Source organism: Rhinolophus sinicus, chromosome 14 (genome assembly GCF_057876585.1).
Source record: "Rhinolophus sinicus isolate RSI-liver-muscle chromosome 14, RSI-T2T, whole genome shotgun sequence".
In the NCBI taxonomy this organism is placed as follows: domain Eukaryota; kingdom Metazoa; phylum Chordata; class Mammalia; order Chiroptera; family Rhinolophidae; genus Rhinolophus; species Rhinolophus sinicus.
In genome coordinates this window covers 31,721,462-31,733,969 of record NC_142514.1, presented here as the reverse complement: position 1 = coordinate 31,733,969, position 12,508 = coordinate 31,721,462, and the positions used below count along the sequence as shown (strand labels likewise).

The window sequence follows — 12,508 nt, the reverse complement described above, 5'->3', positions numbered from 1 at the left end:
ATCCTCTCAACCACAAGATTGCCGGTTCGACTCCCGCAAGGGATGGTGGGCTGCGCCCCCTGCAACTAGCAATGGCAACTGGACCTGGAGCTGAGCTGTGCCCTCCACAACTAAGACTGAAAGGACAACAACTTGAAGCTGAACGGCACCCTCCACAACTAAGATTGAAAGGACAACTTGACTTAGAGAAAAGTCCTGGAAGTGCACACTGTTCCCCAATAAAAACAAAATCTTTTAAAAAAAAAAAAAATCTTTTAAAAAAAAAAAGGGTAAAGGGATTGTGTCCTTTGAAATGCAAAAAGCAGAACTAATTGTCCTTATCTATTATTATGTGAAACAAGGGACCTTATTCATTTATGCATCCATCAAGCAAGTACTGATGTTTATGCTTTGCTCTATATTAGAGTTTGCAGGCTTAGACATTGAGTTCTTAGAAGCTAGCCATTTGTTTCTACAGTTACAACTAGAGGGTGGAGACTGTCTCCTGCTTTCTTTTTAACCTCCCTGGAATCTAGCGTATGGTTCCATGTGGTAGACTGTTAATAAATGCCTTAGTCCCAGTGGTCCCAACAGTCCACCACATGGAGCCATAAGCTAAATTCCAAAAAGAACAAAGTTAGGGCATGATGGGAGCAAAGAAAATGGACATAAGCAGAGGTAAGGTACAAATGAAGAGTATATTTCTCCCTCAGAGCTGTTGAGCTGGGGGCTTTGTGTGAGCCCTAGGGCCATTAAGAGCAGATCTTCTACATGTTTCCTAAGCCTAGGTTACATTTTTGGTTGTTGGCAGTTTTTTCCCTTCATTCTTCTAACTTGTAATCTACACCCCAGTGATTCAGGATCTTTGGAGTATAGTTGTAATAGGGCAGCTGGCTAGATAAATGAGCAGCAAAATGTCCTTCCTCCATTTCTGTAACCCTCTGAGGCATTAAGCTCTTCCTGGCCTCAGTGAAAGGGTGAGTAAAAGCTAATTAGATTCAGATTTTCAAGCACCTTTGAATATGAGAATGCAATACTTCCTATCTTTTTCTAATTGTATTTCCAAAGGCAGGGGCTAGTTCCTAACAGGCATACAAAACACCAAAGTTGTCGTTGGCGTATATATCTGGGAGAGCCAGAAACCTCGTGTTTCAAAGTTTTCTTACTTTTGTACAGGTTGTAGGAGAAAAGGGCAATGATGATGGAATGTACATCCATTTGTTTTCTCCCTTTCTGAGGGAGGATGAAGTGTTTGGTTGACTGCGAGAGAAAGTTCTGCTTTTTTTGGGAGTGAGGCATATTTTGTGCTGGAAAGTAAGACAGTATATGACGCTTGTTGGAGTGGGAGTCCTGCTAAACCCATAGTCAGGCACAGAGGCAAGCTATGTAGTCATCAGCCCAGATTCTTATTACTTCAGTGCATTTAGAGAAAGCGCAATGCCTTTCCCACATGTTGAATTGATGCATTACTGACTTGGAGAGGCATTATATGTAGTGGGAAAAAATGTTGCTGGTACAAAGAGCATGGTACTGGATATTTCAAGTCCAGAGAATTTGGAATTTAGTCTTGAGACAACCAGCTGTATGACCTTAGGCAAATCACTTTGCTTCTCTAAGCCTCAGTTTTCCCAGCTACAGTTGGCTTAGTTCTTTAAAGACCCCCCAGCACTAAAATTCCTGTTTTATTTCTGAAAGACATGTGTTTTTAATCATTCTAAGCAAAAGGTATTTGTGCCAAATATTTAATAAGAAAATCATGTAGCTTTTCTCCAATGTTATGTTGTTTTCTTTTGAATACCAGTCAAGGCTTTTCACGGTAAGGATAATGAAAATATTAAAACAAGCTTCTAAAGGATATCTTTTAAATGGAATAAAATGTGAACACATTCATCTTGGAAACTGTAGGCGTTTGTATCTGGGAAGACAAGGACTTAAATCAGACCTCGAAGTTCATGGCCAGATCTGTATTTCTGGGACCACAGATGATAAGTGGGTTCACACTCTTGATTATTTGCCCCAATGGTGTGGAAAGTCCTGAAATACTGTTTATCTAAATTAGTATCCCCACTGCTGCAAACCAGCCATAAATTCCTAAAGTACTTCTCTAATTTTACAGTTTTGGGGGAGGGATGCAGAGGGACTTGTGGAAGTTAGGGTCAAGAACGTTTCCCAAGGTATCATGTCCAGCGTAGGCAGTGCAACTGTTATTCTTACTCTTCTATACTTTTAACGCTCCCTTCTATAAAGTCATGTAAATAGGTTATTTATAAAAGAACCCCCATATCAGTGTCCTTTAGCCAATTCCTGATCATTTCAGGGCTTTTGCAGTATAAATCAGGTTGCTATTCAGCTTTGCTTATAGCTGGTTTAGATTTCAGCTTTCTTAGATATGCTAAATCTGTTACCACCATCCTTCTGCTTTCCAGCTTTCAAAATTTTGTTACTGTCCTCTCTTTTCCTAATATTCTTCCGTGGGGGTTATGCCTGTTTGGGGGGGAATATGCCTTTAAAAACAACAACAACAAAAACCCTTTCCTGTCACTTTAGTGAGCTTTCAAAAGGAATAGGGCTTAATGCCTGTGTTTAATCTGCCATCTTTACCTAGAATCCTGTTTTCTTCATTTCCATCTCATTATATCTTTCAGTCCCTCACCACTCCTTCTTCCTCCACTTCCTCTCTCTCTCTCTCTCTCTCTCTCTCTCTCTCTCTCTCTCTCTCTCTCTCCCCCTCTCTCCCTCTCTCCCTCTCTCTCTCCCCCCTCCCCCTCTCCCCTTCCCTCCCCCCCCCCCCCCCCCCCGTTTCCTCTTTCTGTCATTTTTTCCTCATCCAATCTAGACCTTTTGGTACATTATTACTTAAGGTATTTCCCTCCATATTCTCACTCATTGTCCTTTTGCTATATCTGCCCTCACAACCTTCAACTTTGGATTCCTCTGACATCTACTTTGTCTACTCCTACATCTGTTCTGTTAAAGTTCCAGGAGAAATATTATGTCATGTTGTAAGTTGGCACCACTAAATTCATTATTCCCATCTTAGCCAAGCCCTCAGACCATTCCGCTTTCTTTGTTTTTTTTCTTTTTCTTTTTTTTAAGGAGAGCACAGCTCAGTGGCCCACGTGGGGATCGAACCAGTAACCTTGGTGCTACCAGCACCACGCTCTAACCAACTGAGCTAACGGGCCACCCCCCATTCCTCTTTCTTACACCTATCCTAGACCACCTTTCCACTTCCCTCAGCAGCAATTCTCAACTATCACCACTTTCCTGTTTCAGAAAAATGACCCTGCCTCCGTCTGCAAGAAAATCCTAGCTAACAGATACTGATTTCCACAGCATATTACCCCTACCCATGGTTTATCTTTACTCGGCTCCATCTTCAGTTCCTTTTCTCTAGCCTTAGAGGAAGAAGTTTCCTTCCTCCTATTTAGAACCAGTCCCGTCACTTATGTCTTTTACCCCAGTCTCCTCTACTTCCCCTGGAACCTTGCTCCTTCCCATCATCTTCCAGGCTGAGTGAGGTCCTCCGTTATATGCTTCCATAGCATTCTGTGCTTGTTTTTCTGTCAGTACAATAAGGAGCTGCACTTAGAACTCTTTAAGAACTCTTCCAACTCTGGAAGTCTGTTTGCTGCTTTTCTTGGAGATGCCCTGAGTACCAATGGTGCCATAACCCATTCTGCTGCATAGGCAGACCTTTGGTTTGGTAACTCCGTATGCACTCCTAACTTTCAACACCCTGTCATTCCTGGCACGTACAGTGACACCAAGATCAGGCATTTGGGGTGGTATGGAAGGTGCCTTTTTATAAAACAGCTACCAGGTAGTTATCCAACAAGTACTTGCCCCCAAATCTGTCTCGTTAGAATTATAGATAGCTAGTAAGCAACTATGCTTTATAGATCATATTCTTTCCTCTACGTCTGAGCAACCTTGGTTATTTCAAGCATACCTTGGTCTCTAGTTTCTTTTAAGTTGTAATGATTAGGCAGTAGGGAATTAGCTCCGACTCTTCTAGTAGGAGGGAAAATGCTTCTTTACTGGAACATGTTTAAGATTGCCAAATAAAGTAGGAGGTGATTGTCTGAGGGAGGTTGTTTATGTTGCTACTTTGAACACTTCAAGATAACTAAGTTATCACAGAAGGTTTTATCTTCAGTGGGATTGTTGTTTCTGGTTCTTATCACTCATTGTTTCAAGCTCCAGTTCCCCTGGCACCTGAATTCAGGAGCTATCCATGACATTCCCTTTACCTGTTAACATTCATTCATATTTATGCAAAGAGAAGCTTCTGTTACAGTTAAGTTTCTCTTGTATTTTGAGTTTTTGTTCAAGTTTTCTTCATTCTGTTCCCATTCCTTGCTATTCTCTTGTCTACAAGCTTTCAACTCAGTTTAGTTTGGAAAAGTTATTCTGTGCAGCCATATAAACTGTTAGGACATACTCGGTTTGTGGAGGCTTTCTTTCCTTCTTCACTGGTCACTGTGTAAAGGCTCAGCATACACACCAGTTCTCCCACCAGGCTAGAAATCTTTCAGGTCCCATTCACAGCAGTGCTGGAAGTCTAATAGTGTGTTCACATGGGGTGTCTAGATGAATTTCAGTTTTTAAACATGCAGCTACCATAAACTGCTTCTTTACCTGTCTGTCAGTCTTTTTCTACTCACTCTTCCAGGAAATGAGCGTTGTACTATGAGCATGTCAAGGAATAGAATTCCCAGTTTGCCTTTGAAATGAGCAGAATAAAAACAACTCATTTCCTCCTGTACACGTTTTGATTTAGGAGGTGGAGATGAAGGGAGCACATCCCCCAAAACATTTGGCATTACCCTGAGCCTACAGACCTTTGTCCTCATTCTGTAGCTTTAAAGGAAATGAGAGGCTGAAATCCTCTGAGATCTTGGTGGGGGGGAGGGGCAGATTACAGATCTTATTATTAACTAAAAAGACTCAGATATATTTTTTAGACTCATTAAGAGCTTTGGATATTTAAAATCTTAAGAAGTTTATTCTATTAGGAGCAAACTGGTATGATTTTAACGATAGTAATTTACTTGTTTTTAAGTAGTTCATCTTTCGTGGACATATTTCCTTTTTTCTGGGCTGCCTTTCTGAACTGCTTTTTATTCCCTAGCTCTATAGTTCTGCAGATGTTTTGTTCAGTGCTGGTGGCACACATAGCTCTATGTTCTGTTTTCTTTGAATTAAAGCAAAGCTCAGAAAAATCTTGTTTGCAGTCCTGCATAATCCTGAAGACCAGTGTCCATGTGGTAGCCTTTCTCCTGGTTTCCCTACGGATCTTAAAGCTTTGTCCCTGACACACAGTACTTCAAGTTGTTAATATTAGGAGAAAATTTGGGTAAGTAACTATTGAAACACAGCTTGGTCCTTAAACTCCTTGACATTTAAAAATAATCTGTCTAAAGCAGGCAGCTGCTTCTTTGGAAGCATTTCTTAATATCTGCTTTCCTGCTCTCCAAGAATGAGGAAACCTGGAAGCAGGATGATAAAGAGGTAATTCCTCTAGGTTTGTCTTAGGTCAAACCTAAGTACAGATACCCATTCCTTAGCAGATTCCTTTTTGAATGGTACTAGAGGCTAATAAACTCCTAAGTAGGATGTTCCATAAGGGAGCAAGTATGAAAGCAGGGATTTTTTATCCCAACCAAGCGTTCTACCTTCCTTGCTCTGAGTTTAAATGTGAGACTATTTGGAGCAGGGCCTCATCTATATGTAGCTCCTAGGGTTATCTGTGGAGAAAAGAAAGAAGTTGCTTGAGAGATCTTACGAGGTAGTAGAAAAGTTTTAGGGCTGCAGGAAGGCCGCAGTGGGGAAAATGGCGGACGGAAGGGTGGGAGAGGAGAAGCCTGAGAAGTCACCCCGAGTTGGAGCCGCCGGAGGACCTGAAGAAGAAGCAGAAAAACCTGTGAAAACTAAGACTGTTTCTTCCAGTAATGGAGGGGAAAGTTCCAGGAGCAGCGCTGAGAAGCGATCAGCTGAAGAAGCTGCTGCAGACTTCCCAACAAAACTTGCAAAGATCTCCCAAGTTTGGATTTGCCATAAATAGTCAGACGACAAAGAAAACCTCAGCCATATCCATCAAACTTGGATCAAGTAAGCCTAAAGAAACTGTTCCAACTCTTGCTCCAAAAACCCTTTCAGTAGCAGCAGCTTTTAATGAAGATGAAGATAGTGAACCAGAGGAAATGCCTCCAGAAGCAAAGATGAGAATGAAGAATATTGGAAGGGATACACCAACATCAGCAGGACCAAACTCCTTCAGTAAAGGAAAGCATGGGTTTTCTGATAACCAGAAGCTATGGGAGCGGAATATAAAATCTCGTCTTGGAAATGTCCATGACTAAGACAATTAAATGATGTGTTTTGAAATTGGGGTGTGGAGTGGGTGTAAAGTTAAAAGGAACAGTTTCCTTTTTAAAGAATGATATAAGACTATCTTTGGAGCCGCCTTTTTTTTTTTTTTTTTTTTTTTTTTAAGATTGAGTGGTACACTAATAAATGAGAGTTTGAAATTAGAGGTAATTTATGTTTTATATACAGATTTCAAGACATTTGCTAATTTTGTAGTTTCGTGTGATTAGTTTCCAAAGGTTAGAGATAATTTTTAAAAAATCAGAAATGGAACCTTTTTAGGAATTGCATGCTTTTTTAGACAACTATTAGCACATTAAGAAGGAAGCAAAAAGTTATTGTCTGTTTAAACTGCAAGCAATTACTCTCTAACTTAACTTCCTCATTAACCTAAACTTTCTGGCTCTCAGGAACAGCCTTATAGAGAAGGGAGTATTATATTGGGAAGAAAATGTTACTGAACTATTGACTGAAAGTAAATTAGATAAAGTTACAATATTGCTTTTTTTCCTACTGGGCATTTGTTTTGTGTCAAGTCATAAATTAGATATTGCATTGCTATCAGTGGATATAGATGCTTAGTTCTTTAAAAAAAACTTAAAAATTTTATGTAAACTGTTGAGTATTTGAAATAGGCCACTTCACCTTAACGGGTCTTGTCTACCTTCATTAGTCTTCAAAGAACAACTATTTGCTACCAAAGTAAATCAATATTTTGGATGTGCTTCTCTTGGTTTTTGTTATAGCTAGTTCCTTAAGCATTTCCACCAGATCTTGAGGCAAGTCATAAGGAAGCTGTTTCTTTTAAAATACAAACCACCACCAAAAATTTTAAATGTACATAGTGCTTAAATATTGGGCTGTTTTATTTTTAAAAGATAAACACCAAAAAAGTCAGCGTCGTGTGAAGATGGAAATGAGAAAGATGCACTTTCTGTAACTTTGTCAAAACTTTTAAGTTACTAACTTGTGAAATCCAATTTGATTTGAACTTACTGTAGGAATTCTTATTTAGTACAATAATATGGTTTCGGTGTATACGTACTAACAGTGGCCTCTCAAAAGCACATTTTAGGTACTGAAAATAGAAGGAAAGAAAATGCATCTTTAAACATTTTATGGAATCTTCGACCACTTTGTTAGAGCTGTGTGCTGTAGGGTTTTTATGTTTGTTTTGTATTTTTGTATTGTATATGAATTCTTTTTTAATGTGACAGTTAAACACATCTTTAAAGGCACAGTCATAGATAAAAGAAAAATGCAGTATAATCATTTCCTTGAAAACTACTATGTTATATTTGTGGGCAGCTTCAGACTCTCTTAATGGTGGTTACTAGGTAATAACTCAGCTCTTTTAATGAGTAATAACTCCAGAGAAGCAGCCTATATATATTCTTAATATTTGTTCACAGGCACTTACAGTTAGAGTAAGCCCCAAGTAAAACAATGGAAATGTGCATCGAACTATTAGTTCTTACTTACATGATTTAATTATATCAAGATACATGAACTTGCTTTAATATAGGCAGACTTTTCATTTTTGTCCATTTTACTGTTTATGTTGAAATAACATCCCTCTCCTACATATTCTTTTCTTGACTCAAATGAAATATTAACATAAGGTCAAGATGGGAGAGAGAAGCGACTGAGATGAATGTCTTTACTAAAATAACCAATAAATTTGTCAAACTCAAAAAAAAAAAGAAAAGAAAAGTTTTAGGTTAAAACCTAGGTTTTAACCCCAGTACTACTACTATCTCCCTTTGTGTCCTAGAAAAGTTACTTAACCTGAGTCTGTTTTCTTCATCTGTTAAAATAAAGACAGATGTGCTCGCTTTGGCAGCACATACACTAAAATGAAGACAGAGATGTTATGAAGATTAATATATGTGAAAGCACATTGCAAAATGCTTGCCACATAAAAACTATTCAACAAATGTTGGATTCCTTCCTTCCTCCCTTCTTTCCTCCCTTCCTTCCTTCCTTCCGTCCTTCCTTCCTTCCTTTCTCTCTTCCTTCCTTCCTTCCCTCCCTTAAGTAACTAGAATCATTTAAAGTGTTGGGTTAAAGTGCACACATAGCGTTATACTGAAAACAGATGAGTGTTCAGAGCGGAAGAGAGCCCTGGGCTAATCAGCGTGGTAGAGTCTGAGCCACAAAGATCATGTGCTACATTGTGACCGACTCAACTGACTCAAGAAGAAATAGAAAATCTGAGTAGACCTGGAACAAATAATGAAATCAAATTAGTAGTTAAAACTCTTCCAACAAAGAAAAGGCAAGGCCAAGATGGTGTCCTTAGTTAATTCTATCAAATATTTAAAGAAGAAATAGTACCAGTTCTTCACAAAGTTTTCCAGACTGAAAGACGAGGGGACACTTCCCAATTTATTCTGTGAGGCCAGTATAACTCTGATACTAAAGCTAGACAAAGAATGTACAAGACCAGTAATTCTTCATGAATATAAGTGAAAAAATACTCAACAAAATATTAGCAAACTGAATCCAGCAATATACACACCATGAGTGAGATTTATCCCAGGGATGCAAGGCTCGTTTAACATCTGAAAATCAATTAATGTAATACACCACATTAATAGAATAAAAGATAAAAACCACATGATAATCTCAATAGACAAAGAAAAAATATTTGACAAAATCTAGCACCCATTCATGATAAAAACTGTCAACAAACTAGGAATAGAAGGGAATCTCCTATGCATGATAAAGGGCATCTACAAAAAGACTTATAGATAACATTTTATTTAATAGTAAAAGATTGAATGTTTTCCTCTAAGATGGGAACAAGGCAAGGATGTCCAGTTGAGTTTTACCAAATATGTCAGTGCAACTCAGTGAGCAAAGGATAGTCTTTTACACAAATAGTGCTGGAAAAATTTGATATTCACATGCAAAAAGACTAATTTAGACTCTTATCTCACTTCATACACAAAAATGAAATAGACCTAATGTAAGAAGACTATAGACCTAATGTAAGAACTAAAACTATAAAAATTTTAGAAGAAAACATAGCAGACAATCTTCATGAACTGGGGTTAGGCAAAGAGTTCTTAGATACACCACCAAAAACATACTCCATAAAAGAAAAAAAAAATTGATAAATTTTTTTCTTCAAAATTAAAGACATTAAACCTCAAAAGACACCATTAAGAAAATAAAGACGGCAGAAGGTCCAAAGTGGCGGAATAGACAATATAATTATCATAATGCTATTTAAGGTATATATAAAAGCATGATTGTGAAAACCAGAATTTTTTAACAGCAATCAATGACAGAATTAGAAATTAAAGTAAAATATTTCCGTTTCAAAACATACTGTTTCCCCAAAAATAAGACCTACCTGGAAAATAAACCCTAGCATGAATTTTAAGGATGACATCCCCTAAACATAAGCCCTAATGCGTCTTTTGGAACAAAAATTAAGGGCCAGCCCCAGTGGCTCAGGTGGTTAGCGCTCCGTGCTCCTAACTCCGAAGGCTGCCGGTTCAATTCCCACATGGACCAGTGGGCTCTCAACCTCAAGGTTGCCAGTTCAATTCCTTGAGTCCCGCAAGGGATGGTGGGCTGCGCCCCCTGCAACTAGCAACTAGCAACTGGCAACTGGACCTGGAGCTGAGCTGCGCCCTCCACAACTAAGACTGAAAGGACAACAACTTGACTTGAAAAAAAGTCCTGGAAGTACACACTGTTGCCCAATAAAGTCCTGTTAAAAAAAATAAATTAATATAAGACCCGGTCTTATTTTCGGGGAAACACAGTAGTAGTTAAATAATTATGTTTAGCCACTTAATCTATAAAAACAATAGTATAGAAAACTATACTATTGTTAACATATGCATGTATATATTTCTCATTATTTATGAAAGTTTCTGGAAGACTTATTTAAATATTGTTTATTTAAAACCAAATGGTTTATTTTCACAGTGTCAGTGGGATTTGAATATCACTTCTCTGCTAAATTTAATTCATAGTAGGAACCTGAGCTCCACAAAATCAGCTTTATTAGTTTTACATCCTTTACTTTTTGAGTATTAACTAAAGTTTAATATAGGTAATGGAATGTTTTAAATAATAATTTTAAACATTCTACTCTTATTAAAACTACTGCCTAACAAAATGAAACCCAAAAAAAGGAAAAGATAAGAACACTTAACAACTTAATAAGATGACAAACAACCCAATTTCAAAAGGGACTAAAATTTTGAAGGGGCATTTCACCAAAGAAGATATACAAATGGCTAATAAGCACATGAAAAGATTGTCGACAGGGGCGGCCAGATGGCTCAGTTAGAGCAGGAGCTCTTGAACAACAGGGTTGCTGGTTCGATTCCCTTATGGGCCGGTGAGCTGTGCCCTCCACAACTAGATTGAAGACAGCAAACTGCTGCTGAGCTTCCAGAGGGGCGGCCAGATGGCTCAGTTGGTTAGAGCACCAGCTCTCAACAACAAGGTTGCCAGTTCGATTCCCCGCATGGAATAGTGGGCTGCACCCCCTTCAACTAAAGATTGAAAATGACAACTGGACTTGGAGCTCAGCTGCACCCTCCACAACTAGATTGAAGGACAATGACTTGGAGCTGATGGGCCCTGGAGAAACACACTGTTCCCCAATAAAATTTATTTAAAAAAAAAAAAAAAAAAAAAAAGATCGTCAACATCATTAGTCACTAAGGAAATGCACATTTAAACCACAGTGACATAACACTTCACATTCACTAAAATGGCTGTAATTAATAAAAAAAACCCAGAAAAGGCAAATCTGTAGAGACAGGAGGCAGATTAGTGATTGCCTGAAACTGAGGGTGAGAAAGGGGATTGGTTGCAAACCGTCATGTGAGATTCTATTCAGGTGATAGAAATGTTCTATAACTGGATTGTAGTGATAGTTATACAGCTCTGTATATTTTCTAAAAATCGTTTAATTCTACACTTAAAACAGATGAGTTTTATGGTAGATAATACTTTGATAAAGCTGTTTTTAAAAAGATACACCTACAAAACAATCAGCCAAATTTAGGACATGGAGTGTTCTACAAAACAGGTGACCCACTCTAATAATAATGGCTTGGCAGGGGAATAAAGAAGGGGAACTTTATAGAATTATTTTGTAATGAAATAACCAAATGCAATGTGAGACTTTGATTGGATCCTGATTTGGACAAACTAACTGTAAAAAGACAAATCTGACTATGGATTGGATAGTAGACGACATTATGAAATCGATAATTTTATTAAGTGTTGTAGTGACATAGTGATTATATTTTAAAGTCCTTATCAGTTAGAAATGCATATTACACATTCTGAAGTATTTATAGGTAAAACAACATTAAGGTTTGGAGTGTGCTTTAAAGTACTATATTAGTTTGCTAGGGTTGCCATAATAAAGTATGGGTGGCTTATAATAACAGAAATTTATTGTCTCACAGTTCTGGAGGCTAGAAGTATGAAATCAAGGTGTTGGCAGGGTTGGTTTCTTCTGAGCTCTGTGAGGGAGAATCTGTTCAATGCCTCTCTCATAGCTTCTGGTAGCTTCAGGCATCCTTGGCTTGTAGATAGCATTCTCCCTGTGTCTTCATATTGTCTTCCCTCTATGCACAGCTGTCTCTATTCAAATTTCCCCTTTTATAAGGACACAAGTCATTGGATTAGGGTCCCCCCAATGACCTCATTTGAACTTGATCATCTGCAAAGATCCTATTTCCAAATAAAGTTACAATCACAGGTACTGGGGGTTAGGAATTCAAGGTCCACTGGGGGATACAATTCAACCCATAATAAATACAACAAAAAATTTTAAAAGTTTGGAAAATGTTTATAGTTGCTGAAGCTGTCTGATGGGTGCATGATAATTTATGTTCTTCTCTGATTTTGTGTATGATTGAAATTTTCCATAATAAAAAAATTTTAAGAAATGTCTGTGTGAAAGAGATTTAAATTGATATTTGTATACTCATGTTCATAGGAGCATTATTCACAATAGCCAATATGTGAAAGCAACCCAAGTGTCTATAGACAGAAGAATGGATAAACAAAATATGGTATAGTAGCCCTCCGTATCTGTGGTTTCATTTACCCACGGTCAACAGAGATGGGAAAATGTTAAATTCCACAAATAAATATTTCGTAAGTTTTAAAT

The 12,508-nt window shown here is 38.0% G+C and overlaps 1 protein-coding gene and 1 pseudogene across 2 annotated transcripts in view; both read left to right on the top strand.

The window, feature by feature from the left end:
- The window catches only part of EIF2B3 (eukaryotic translation initiation factor 2B subunit gamma), a 112,107-nt gene that overhangs the window by 60,176 nt on the left and 39,423 nt on the right, over positions 1–12,508 (top strand). The window lies entirely within an intron of this gene.
- LOC109437360 (PEST proteolytic signal-containing nuclear protein pseudogene) lies at positions 5,801–6,487 on the top strand (annotated as a pseudogene).